Genomic DNA, 13,392 nt, shown 5'->3' with positions numbered 1-13,392 from the left:
AATTATATAGTTTGTGTTAACAATTTAGTTTAGTGCCTGCCATACAGTAAGCAACAAAAAAATATTGTGTCATTATTAGCTTTTATATACATTTCACAAAAGTGCTTCTGTATTATAAAATCATAGGGGACTTTGTTGAATACTTTAAGTTTTTGAAGTCAAGGAAAAGTTAGTAACTTTACCCCAAACCACACAACTAGTCAAAGCTTATCTACTTTAATTTTTTTTATTATTTTATAGTTTTCAGTATGTACATTTCTCACATAGATTACAGATTTATAGCTATTTCATTTGTTTGGTCCTATTGTAAATTGTATAATTCAGAAATTTTCTAAAGATCTCTGTTTCCCAATTATTCATTGCTCCTATACAAATTGATTTTGGTATTTTGTCTGTGTATCATGACCTTGAAAAACTTATATATTGACTTCAGAATATTTTTTATAGAAATTTGGAATTTCGTATGCCTTGTATTTATTTTTCTTTTCTTATTGCACTGGCTGGGACATCCAGGACAACTCTGAGCAGGATTATTGACAGAGGAGATCTTTGTCTTAATTCTGATGTTAGGGGGTGACTTTGCCAGTTTGTGTTGTTATAAAGAGATACCTGAGGCTGAGTCATTTTATAAAGAAAAGTATTTTATTTGGTTCATGTTTCTGAAGGCTGTACAAGAAGCATAGTGCCAACGTCCGCTTCTGCTGAGGGCCTCAGGAAGCTTCCACTTATGGTAGAAAGTGAAGAGCACCAGTGTGTGCAGACCACATGTCGAGGGAGAGAGAAAGAGACAGATAGAGACTCTTTTTAACAACTGTATTTCTGGGAATGAAAAGTGAGAATTCACACATGGCCATAATAACAGCACCAAGCCATTCATAAGGGATCTACTTCCATGAGCCTGACACTTCCTACCTTCAACACTGGGGATCAAATTTCAGCATGAGACTTGGTGGAGCCAAACAAACCATAAGCATGAAAGAAGCATTTATTCTTTCACATTATGTATCATATTAGCTACAGGTTTTTGATGAGTGACTTTTCATCAGGTCAGGGAATCCCCTTTCTATTTGTAGTAGCATTCTTAAAATTCTTATCAAGAATGGGCATTGACACCTATGGAGCATATTGCAAGAATACAAGTCAAATCTATCAAATATAGAACATAAATTTCTTAACACAATAATTAAGTAAATGAGGTTAAAGCTATATTAATTAGTTCAATGTATGTACTCCAAATTATATAAAAAAAATCAATACATTGTACCCCACAAATGCATAAAGGTATTCATGTTTTACGTGTATATGACTTAATAAAAAAAAGAATGGGCATTGAACTTTTTCAGATGCTTTTTGAATCTATCAAGATGTTTATATGATTTTTTTTTATTTTTTAATAAAAATTATAATTGATTTTCAGAAGAAAAACATTTAATAAATTTGGAATTGGCAGAAACATAACTCTAGTGAAATAGTTTTCTTCCAAGAATAGACATTCTTTAGGGGACTTTAGTAGAGAAAATGAGGAATGGCTATTTTCATCTGGGACAAATTTAATCAATAGATATCTCATATAAGTCCACAGGAAAGAACACCCATCTCTGAACTCGAAAAGTTCTCTGTTATTTGTCCCGGGTAGTCCACGTTAAAGTGTCGAAAGATATTACTTTTTAAAATGAACTCCTTTCAACATTTGTTATTTCTCCCTAAGCTGGAAATCAAGTGCTATGTAACCCCTCCTCAAAGGCTGAGCAGTGCTGTGATCATCACTAGCCTGGAGAATCTCCAAACATGGTAAGGCCAGCACAGTCAGGATGCAGGCATGGCTCTATCCCCCTGCTCTAAGTGTTCCAGGGCATAGAAAGTGGAGAGGTCAGAAAAAAGATTGATAAAATGAGTTCATATCCAGCTTCTAGAGCTTTCCAGCCTCTGGTGAAAATTTGATGTGTGGGAGCTTGAATGTGCCCATTAGTAAACTAGTGATTCACTAGGGTTTTCATTTTTATAAAGGAATATAATTTTTGTTGCTTCAAACAATAATATTAGGCTTCTGCAGAAATGGCTTCCATGCATAGATTATGTATGGGTTTCATCATTCAAGTTTTAGCCATCTTGAGGGCCTCCCATGTGCTTGAGGGGCTTATTGTTCCTGGCTCCTTTGCCCAATGCTGCATCTCACACTCTTGTAGCAACAGCTACTCCATAAAATGAGGTTAAAAAAAGTAACTCTGAATTAAACACACACACACAAATAAGTTTAACTTCTTTCCTCAATTAATTTTCTTCCTTGCAGTCTGGTGGAGAGAAGAGCACTCCCAGCCCAGGCCTCCAGCAGATACTCTGCTTCTCATGTTCCATATGAAGGAAGCCATGTATTAAATTGGGATGAGCCCTTGCATTTCATCAGAGAAAGTGCACGTTGGCTTGAAATGGAGGATCAGCTCATGTGGGGATGAGATGGTGGCGGGGGTCATAAACTGCTGCTCCTGGGCAAAGGACCGAATTATTAAAGCTGTTGTTTATGGCCCTTATCATTTACAAACAGGTGAACACAGAAAAAGGACTTTCAATTTCCAAAATTAATTTTCAGTGGAGGGTTCTCTTGTGTTAAAAAGATAAGAAACTTGTTTAGAATTATAGTACAAGAAGTTTACAGCTGTCTAAAAGACCTGAAAGTCTAAGGGTTATCTAGCAAATGTGGATAAAATGGCATTTGTCAGAATGCTTGTTCCTCCTTATAACATATTTTAGAAATTGAAATGGCTTCGAGACAAATAATTTCCTAATCCAGGATCCCATCTCCATGGACAACAACTTGGGTAAGTTTGACAAAATGTCTCTAAGATGCTAATTGCTGGCAAAAGAGGGAGTTAGGATATTGATGCACAGGCAAGGCCCAACCTGCCAGTGTGGGCATAGTTTAATATCAATAAAGCTTTCCCAAAGCTGAAGTGGCTAAGTCACAGGCTCCTGAACATTGCAGTGTGAAAAGATACCAGTTCTTCCTCTCTACTGACTGACACAACCACATACCTCTCCCATAAACACCTCCCTGCCCACATGGGCTCACCTCCAACTCCCCTGCTTACACACCTCTTCCACCAACCCTATATATGTACTGTCATCAACACACATATACTCACAAACATCTTGTACCTGTGTGTTTATTATGCAGTAATGGTAAACAATCTAGATAATTGTAATAACTTATATTTAATGTGTGCTTACAGGAAACTTATTAAGCATTTTCTATACATTGGCCCAGTTGCAGCTCAAAACATCTTACTTGATAGATATTACTCCAATGCTACATCCATTCTGCCCATAAGAAAGTTGAATCTTACAGGTGAGGTAACTTGCTCAAATTTCCACCAATAGCAGAGCAAGGACTCCAAAGTTTAGCTTGTCTGATTCTAAAACCCATGCATTAACCCATCCATAGTGTGACCTGATACATTAACTCATTTAACAGCTATCTATTGAATAACTGTATACCAAGTACGATGCAATTTACTTCCAAATTATCTGTACCTGCAACTGTACACACAGCCCCACCTTCAGACACAGACATACCCATTCTTAATTTGAAATTTAATTCCACTTGTGTATTCTCAGTAGCCCCGGAGAAGGTTCCCTAGAAAAAAATAGATCTTAGTTCTTATCTCTTGTTCTTTAAAGTAATAGTTCTTTAAGGTAATATTTATTTGTCCCTTCTTCCATGTATTCATTGATTGTGGCACGACAAATTATTCTAAGACAAATTTAGGTCTTACCTCAGCATCAAGTCTCTTTTCACTACCCACACCTATGGAAATCTCTCCTAAATTTGAGAATTCCCATTTCATTAGCAATCACCACCTTGAACCAGATGTCTTTTTGCTCATGCTGGGTTATGATACTATAGAGAGTTTGTTTTCATTTCCTCCTTGGGTAAAAAATTGGGTACACAGTTTAGGCTTGGTAAATTCCTATAGGATGATAAGTGGATTAAACGAATAACACAAAAGATTATACACTTTAAATCATGATGATGACAATTTTAAATTAAATAATAATTATTCTAAAAAGATAAATTTGAAATCTTTTAGGAAAATGGTACTATGTGTCCAAGCCAAAAGAATAATTCCAATAAAAAGATAAAGAGTCACAAGGAGTCCAGTGGAAAATAAAGTCAATTGTCTCCTTTTACATTAGGAAAAATTGTTCCAAATGGCAACTGTTCTTGGGTTGATACTGTAAGACATCTAGTCCTCATTATGTGGAGTGAAGAGAAACATCTGTGCTTCATATTAGCCACTTTTGCTGGGCTCTTAAAAGTCCAGAATGGTGCCCAGAGATCGCAATTAATTCTTTAATTCTTAAAGAACAAATGTTGCCACAACAGTGTAGGGACAAGTTTGCCACTTGATGACATGTTCAGGATTCTTTTGTGCAGGACACAGGTTTGACGTTCATTAAATAACTTTTCTTCAGCCATTTTACTCTCATTATGTACAACAAGGGCTTAGGTTAGCAGGGATTACAGAAAGAATTATTCTAAAGCAAGAAGCTTTATCCTCAAGGCATAAAAATAGAGAGAAACTGGTTTTTCAAAAAAGCCAACAATGTAGGATTAGATTATGAACTTGTTCACTGAACAGTTACATGGCAATTTGCTAAGGTAATTATTACTATTAATTCGAGAGCCAATAATTATCATAGCAGTTCTACCATTTCATCGCTCATTTATTCTGAAATCCTGGAAATGTGTGTGGACGTGTGTGGGTTTTGTTGTTGTTGTTGATGATGGGGGCAGGGGTTTCTCACTCCCCACCCCCAGATACCTGGTTTGCTTGGCTGGTCTGAAACATCTCTCCTGATGATTTTAAAGTCTTAGGCATGTTTTAGTGGGAACTGAAAACTTCTCAGATAGCCTTCTTATATTAGTGAAACAGTACACCAAGAATCAAGAGGTAATTCATCTTGGTCAGCCCTCCTTCGGCAGAGCAGACCAGCCTAGAGGTTAATAGAAAGGGAGGCATTGGCTGCCATCTTGGATCTCATTCTGTTTCAATTTTCTGGTCACAAACGCCATGCTTTTTCTAGCCAAGAAGGGTGAACAGGAGCATATAACTCTCCCCTTGATGCCTTTCCCTCAGGCCCTTCAGTCTTTGGAGTGCAGGACTTAGTGCCAATTTAATTGAACCGCTGTGCTTGGCTTCCCCTCTGAAAGAGAGAGATATATAGTCCCTCCGGTGACTTGTTGCAACAGATTTCAAACTCAGCTGGATTTAACTCTGTGAATTAAAAAAACACTACTTGAGATTGGGAGCCCCATGAAAAGAGAAACTTCAGATACTGGCAGGTGAGCAAGCATGTTTCAAAGGGGGCAAAAAAGTCCTGAGGTCTCTTTTGCTTGGCCACCACAAACTTGCATTGCTCAGTTTTCTTTTTTAGATGATGGTAGTGGCTGGTTTGGGGCAAAGATGAGCATACTGTATTTTAGTGGAACATCTACTAAATCTGTACTTCAGGCTGTAAGATACCAGTACCGTAGCTGAGTGAAAATATCAGTTTCCTTGTCTTGAAAGAAAACAATTGTTGGCATTAAGACACTTGCCCAAGATAGGTCAGGATGGGCTCATTTAAACCCGAATAACCTAGTTACATTGATGGCAGAACAGGTAGATTCTAAGGCTTACAGGATGTGAAACTATAAAACACCCTAAGAACCATCTGTATATAAAGATGAAGAAACCGAGGTTGAGAGATGTTAAGTGTTCACTTGATCAGCAAGTTGAGAGCAAAATGAAGCCAATATTTAAAAGCTTTTTGGTCTTCCATGTCTTAAGTCTTTTTTTTTCTACTACCCAATGCTGCCTCCAAGCACTTGGGAAGCTCTGAAGCCTGTTCCCTGTTTGCCACATAGGTCCTTGAAAAAAGAATGTTAGACTGGGACAGAAATGACAACCATCAGGCAGATAAACCCCATGTTTCTGCCTAGTGTTTGGTTTTAGAGCCCAGGTTTCTCCAAACTCATCCTTGAACTGGGCTAATGATGGGACCAACTAGATATGCATGAATCCAGAGCTTCCATGAATCTGTTGGCACAAGTGACCAGGGAACAACTTCCAACAGACAACGCAGGCTGTCCAGGCCAGGTGACAGGGAGATGAAAGAGCAAGGGGTAGATTTACTGCCCTGGGTGAGGATTGCTGTCAGCTAGTTCTTGATAGGAAGTGTTGGGCCTTTAATTCATTATGTGTTCTCTACACAGAAATGAAAGACTAGCAAGGCAAAGTCTTTCATTTAATAAAGCCCAGCCTTAAATGAATTTTTTTTCTTAGCAAGTTCATAGCAATGGAATCCAACCATTTATTAAATTTCCTGCTGCCTGCCATGCACTGTGATTGGTGACAGCGGTACAGAATGAACAGGCCGCATTCCCTGCCCATAGGGAAGAGGCAGACACGTAAGCAGAGAACTTCAGAGCAATGTGGTATCACCATGGGAAATCAGCTCAGAGGGATTCAGTACAGTAGTCTAAGACAGAGATCTCATTTCTGACTGCAATGAAACCTCCCATTTAAAGAAGTGGATTGATCCCAGAGCCTCTGTCTAGGAAGAAGGTATGTTTAGCAATGAATGAATACAGCTGAGGGGTTGAAGACTGTTCTAGGAAGTTGAGTGAACGTTCCTTCCCAGATACCAGCAGGAAAGTGAGAGACTTCACTGGTCATGACGGTCTTCTACTGAGTTTAGAGTATGCTCCCGGAGCTAGCCACTTGGCAGCAGGTTCAGCCACCCAAACAAACCTGCAGCTATTGTAAAAGCTAAGGAGACACAGTGTAAAATGCCAACATCCTCCTCCTCCATAGCGGGACACAAATGAGATAGAACCCTGGTCTGCTGGTAGCAATAAAACTGTCAGGAACAAGTGGACATTACACAGATGTGCTTCTTTGTGGTTTTGGTTCATGTTTTAAAATAAAAATTGTGTATGCAAAAGAAGACATCTCACTTGTATAGACACTTGCCTTTCTGAGGAGCTGCCACCTTTCTTCCACCCAGGCTCTCTCTCTCTTCTTCCACCCTGGCCAGTTCTTCCACTCTCCCAGGTCTCACAGGTGGACTCCCCTGTGCTCTGGATGAATCGCTGTGAGTTAGCGCCCTTTATGGATGAAGAAGTTAAAAATGATAAACACTAACTCTGCCTTTTGAACATGGGCCAATGACTTTCCTTGGGCATCATTTCCTTCCTATGAGATCAACCTGAGGACGTGGCGGATGGAGTCAGATCCCTTCCAGGGAAACTGCAAAGAAATATTGATTCAAAGATAGCATCTAATTTTACAGTAATAAGAAAGCAGCCTGACATCAGTGCAGCATGGGAGTGGGAGGGAAGAGAAAAGAGGCCGTGAATGTGTGCTGAGCCCTGAAGCTGCCCGTGTCCTCAGGCGCAGTCAAGCAGAGAAAATGAAGGAGAAGCTGAATGCTTCCTCTCGAGCCTTGGGCTCCACAGAGAGCGTAAGATCATCATCATTATCCTGCTCCACCTCAGTGAAGATGACTCTCCAAAGCACAAGAGATAACTGATCCTGGAAGCACAGTCTCTCCCCTGTTCAGGGAGTTCTGTGTCTCAAAGTGTGACTCACTGATGAATGTCTCCTGTCTAGAGATTCTGGGCCCACGCAATTATTGGCCCAGAATTGCAGGGAGACTGGCTATCTGGCAAGATCCAAAAAGACTAAGAAAAACAGGTCATATAGTCTAGTTTTTCTCTAATGAAAAGCCTCTGGTGATATCCAGATCCTTGAGTCACAGGGCAGACTCAAGTATTCTGGTACAGCTCTTATGCCCTAATCCTGACATCTTTCATAGATGCAAAAGAGCTTTAAGCTTAGTGCCAGCTGAGAGAGGCTGCATGCACTGATGGGGAAATGCCATGGGATGACCTTTGGATAGCATGATGCCTTTGCCACTGGGTTAGTGTCTTTCCCAAGAAATGTGCTCTGTCTTTGTTATAATCCATGCAGGCCTTAGCACATGTGAAGCTCCATATGTCAAACACCAACTCAGCATTTTTCTCCCTGATGGGGTGCTTCTTCCTGCCATCCTTATCACCCCATGTTTCCAACATATGCCTTTCCCAGTCTCCTACCTGATACCCCGCTGTCCCCTTTCAACTGCCTTCTGTTCTGCCATTGCTGATTTATGTACCACCTTCTTCTAGCTCCTCTTACATGACATGCTTTACCTCCCCTTACCCTGTGCAGAAGAATTATTTCCTCTTTGGAATTTTCCTTGCTACTGCCAGCTAATGCGATCTGTCTTACTGTCTAAACTGAACTCAAGTGGTGTGTCCTCAATTCTCCACATCTCTTCCCATGAGATCAACCAGGGTGATGGATGTGTAGTATTTACACCATGGCCATCAGCATATGCCATAAACCAGGGCTTTCTTCTACCCCCAAGCCCAGCCAGTTTATGAAGAACATGTGGCACAGAAAATTGCATAGAGATGGCAGGAATTTCTAAACATACTAAACATGTTTCTTTTTTGGTCTTCACTACCTAAGGTTTTGTTTGTTTTTGTTTTGAAGAATAAAATAGTTAAATTCTGCAGGCAAAGGAACTTGGTAATAAAGAGATCAAGAATGAACTAAAATGAAAGTGTATATTCTTGGTGATAATGATCTGCTGACATTCATTCATTCATTGTAACAAATGTACCACTCTGGTGGAAGAGGTTGAAAAAGGTTTGTTTTGGGGGGAGGGGTCCCCATTTATTTGCATTTCGGAAAAAATAGTGAAGTGCAATATTTATAAGAATATTACTTTGTTTATAAACAAAAATCACATTTCAATAGGGACTAAAACATTTCTGCTTTCTGCACAGTTAGCAGGCTTCTGTTATCCTCCAGCAGACAGATTTGTCTCTCCTGTCAAGAACAGACTTCTGAAAACAATTGTTGAAGTTGCAAAATAACTGTAGCTCTTAATCTTTTTTTCCTTTCCAGAGTAAGAGTAGGATCTTTAAAAAAATTTTTTTGATCCAAGGTAACAATTTTCTTGGACTGTAATCTGAGCCCTCATGACACTTGGCTTTGAACTTTTTTATGATGAAAAAGCTTCAGAGGGGGGAAGAAATGGTTTGGGTCTAAACTGGGAGTCAGAGAATGTGTGACTGAAAAATAGTGAGGATTCTTCAGATCCTCAGGGAGTGAAAAGAGAAGTCATGTGATTGTTAACTTTTGGTTCTAAATACCCCCAGTCTCCTAATTATGCAAAGAGCCATTTAGAAAGTATCCATGCGTGCAACCACACAAACAAAATCTGGCTCATTTAAGTAGCAAAGAATCTGAGGCAACTCACAGATTGAATAAAAAGTCTGGAGAACTGGACTCGGAAAATAGGGAGGAATCAAGAAATCAAAATAGCAGGGGACAGCCTATGTCATGCTTCTGACAACTCCTTACTTAGAATCTTGACATTTCTACTACCCTGTGAATAATTTCCCAGATCCACCTGGATATTTCTTTTGCTTATTCTTTGGTTCAAAATCCTGGACAAGAGCATTAGCTGAGCCCAGACCACATGTTCCTGTGTTAGCTGACTAAGCCTCTTTAGGCTACTGTGATGGGAAATAGGCCCTGACTTCCATAAGAATTCCACTTTAGTGTGCTTTGAGTGTGCTTGGGCTGCTATAAAAAATACTATAGGATAGTGGCTTAAACAACCAAAATTTATTTTCTTATAGTTCTGGGGGATGTAAATCTAGGTACCAGCAAATTTGATTTTGTGTGAAAGTCTCTTCCTGGCTTGTAAATGAATAGTTTCTCCCCATGTCTTCATGTGATCTTTCCTTGATTCCTGAACAAAGAGAGACAGAGAGAAAAAGAATGAACTCTCTGAAGCCTCTCCTCATAAGGACACTAATCCTCTCAAATCACGGCCCCACCCTTATAATTTCATTCAACCATAATTAGTTCCTTAGAAGCCCCATCTCCATGTATGGCCACACTGAAGGTTAGGGCTCAGTATATGAATGTAAGAGGACACAAGCATTCATTTCACAGCAGGGAATGACTTCAGACAAAGAAGATGTCTAAATTCTATGGAGCTGAAACACAAAATCAGAAATACACATGTAAGCATAAAAAGAAAGAAGATAGGGAGTGACCAAACATAATCCCCTGATCTGCCTGTGCATTTGTTTTCCAGGTTAAAAGAAATACTGAAAGTCATGCATAGTTTCAAAGTGCTACCAAGGTAGATTTTGCAGATATCAAAACATTGAAACAATAATTAATTATACAAATAATTCCTTCTTAGCAACTGTATCAATTAGGTCAGGAAAGGTATCTTTTTTTAAAAGATTTTTTTTTATTAAATCATAGCTGTGTACATTAATGCAATCATGGGGTACAGTGGTATTTTCATATTATGTACACCACAGAATATCATGCAGCCCTAAAGAAAGATGAAGACTTTACCTCTGACATGTTTACATGGATGGAACTGGAAAATATTCTTTATAGCTTTCATAAGAAGCTGGCCCAGCATTTGTTTACAAAGTGGGGGAAAATGTTTGGAACAAAACATGCCAATTTTCTTCCCCAAAAGAAAAAAAATAAATAAAACTAACTCATGTTTTGCTTATGCACTCAAAACAATGTGCATCCTTATAGAATTTGTCCATTATATCATTAAAGAACAATGCTTCCAATTTCAAAATAGAAGACAGTTATTTTGATATTCAAAAAGCCATTAAAGCCACTCTATTGGTTACCTGTCCCACATTCTTTTATACATTTTGTCCTGAAGAAAACTCTCTACTTCAAATATCCATCTCTACTTCATATATAGGGCACTTGTAGGACAGGTGCACAAGCCTGGGGTCTGCACTAATCATGCTTACCTCATTCCCCTCACCAGGAATGGACTTGGAGTGGGCCTATGCCATGAGATTTGAAAGCAAGATTATAGAGTTTCTTGAAAAACAGAGAAACCAATGTGTGAAGCTATCTTTCCCCTGACCCCAACATTATTTGAATCACATCTGATGTCCGAAATCACTGCAGTCACAATACTACCCAGGAATGAGGCCAGTACTTGGAAAAATAACCAAGTGACAGAGATTCAGAACTAAATCCATGGCCCAACCTGCACAAGGCCTACCCTACCTCTGGGTTTCATATAATTTGAGACTACGGTTTTCTTTATCATTAAAGACAATTTTAGTTATTTGCCACAAACAGGTTTTAATAATGACATCAAAACCTGTGTCATTAGGTTTCTTTGGAGAAACTTAAAGGCTGCTATTCTGACATCATGTCTTAAAGGGCAAAACAAGATAGGGGCCGAAAGAGAAATGAATCACTTGGAAGTGGGAACCTACCCTTTTAAAAAGATTATCCTAATTCTTTAGAATTAGCTCAGCCTGAAGAGAAAATCTGGCTGATGCTCCTCCCTTCACAAAATAGCCCATGTCAGAGTTTAATGGTCATTTGTCCTAAAAAGTGACACTCAAACATGGTCAGGATTGTGAAGCTCATTCCATTTATGATGTATGTAGGGATATAACATGAGTAACCCTGATTTCTTGGAGATAAATATTGGGGAAATGTCTTTCTACTGGGGAATATGCTTTAGAAAAGACTGAGTGAAGCCAATTAGTTAGTTTGAAAGGAAGCTGGTCTTTCAAGAAGGGGTTAAGGCAATAGAGTTAATATCATTGCCTGCTAACAATATTTCCTGTGTGCTTCGTGAAGCACCAGAATCCTGTAATTTTTAAATAATCCCACAATTTAGATTTCATTACACCCGTTTTTTAATGAAGGAAAACATTTTTCAAATAAGGTAAGTAAATTGTCCCAAAATCACACAGCTAGTTATTAATAAACAGCTTTGTGATTTATATTTAGGGCATTGGACTTAGGAGACTTCTTTTCTGCATCTTGCTTCTGGAGCTAATAAGCCTAGTGAAAAGAATGTTTAGAGAGGCTTCACTTGGTTACCTCTTGGTTTCTTCTTCTTCTTCTCATCATGATTTTTCTAAAAATGTTCCTCATTCTTTGTAACATATTTTGAGCAACTGTGAAGGATCTAAAGCTGACTCAGAACGTATCTTATTCATGCTGTCTACAAAAGAAGCTAAGTCAGGCACACAAATAACAATCACTCAAAATGGAAGTTGATGAACATTGTAGGAGAGACAAACGAAGGATGATAGAAACTTTAAAATGACTAATTTTATAACAACACCAAGTTCGTATGAGAGGAAAGTAGGGGGATGGTCCTTTATAAAGACACACTATTAGAAAAGTGTATTAGGATTGGGTGGGCATGGGCAAGATTTCAACTTTTAGAGATGACAAAATCTTGAGAGGATAACACAAGATGATGAACATATCTCAGGCCCCAGAGATAGTCAATTATCCTGGTGTGCATGAGAGGATCCCATGTGTGACTTCAGTTGTCCCAGGATGTACCAGACTGGATGGACGTGAGCTGATTGGCCAGTAGAATCAGCCCTTCCTCCATTACACTGGGTGTATCTTTCACATCGTTGAGATTCGTGTTCCTCACTGGGTCATCTACTCTTGTTCCCTAGCACATCTGTAAGCAATAGCCTGCCGCTGAGGATAAATAATGGTCTTCCAAGATTCCTACAGGAGAATATTCCATTCCATTCCTACAGGAGAACATAATTCACTTGAACATTTCTCCCTGGGGAAGAATACAGTGTGTGAGAAAGTGAAACACTTGTTTAGCTTTTAGTGTATTAGGGAGCTAAAGGGGTAATAATATACCTATGTTAATAATTCTCCTGGGGACAGCAAGGATATTTATTGTGTTCCATAACTGAGATTGAGAGACGGAGATGAAAAGACTTGAACACTTCAATCAAGATGACCTTCTTTCACCCCTGCAAAGTCAGTGCTTCCGTCCTCATTTGTGTTCCTTCTACTCAGATAGTGTGACTAAATACTGCTCTACGAATGAAAGTAGAATAGATTTTAAATAGGAGGTAATAACATTATATTTACTATACTATATATCATCTGTGCTTCCATGAAGCTCTGGCAACAACTATTTGTTCATTCAGAGCAGTGTTTAAAAGCACCCTCTGGCTGTTTGCCGTCACATGACACCAGCAGTAACAGGTAATTCATAAGGTTGGTGAACATTTCCTAAAGAGATTGTTTCCATATTAGTCATAAATTTATAGACCTAGACCAATTAGGATAATTTTATAATCTATGCTTAAGTCAGAGGGTTGGGTTATAAATACTCAAAATCACAAATCTGATAAGCAAATGATGGATTGAGCAATGAGAAAATTCCCAAAGATTCTCTACCTTGGTTCAATTCAAAATAACAGAACATAGTTTCACAGGGAAGTTGCAGGCT

Source organism: Otolemur garnettii, unplaced genomic scaffold (assembly GCF_000181295.1).
Source record: "Otolemur garnettii isolate 467f Iridium unplaced genomic scaffold, OtoGar3 scaffold00022, whole genome shotgun sequence".
NCBI lineage: Eukaryota > Metazoa > Chordata > Mammalia > Primates > Galagidae > Otolemur > Otolemur garnettii.
This window is presented reverse-complemented; position numbering follows the sequence as displayed.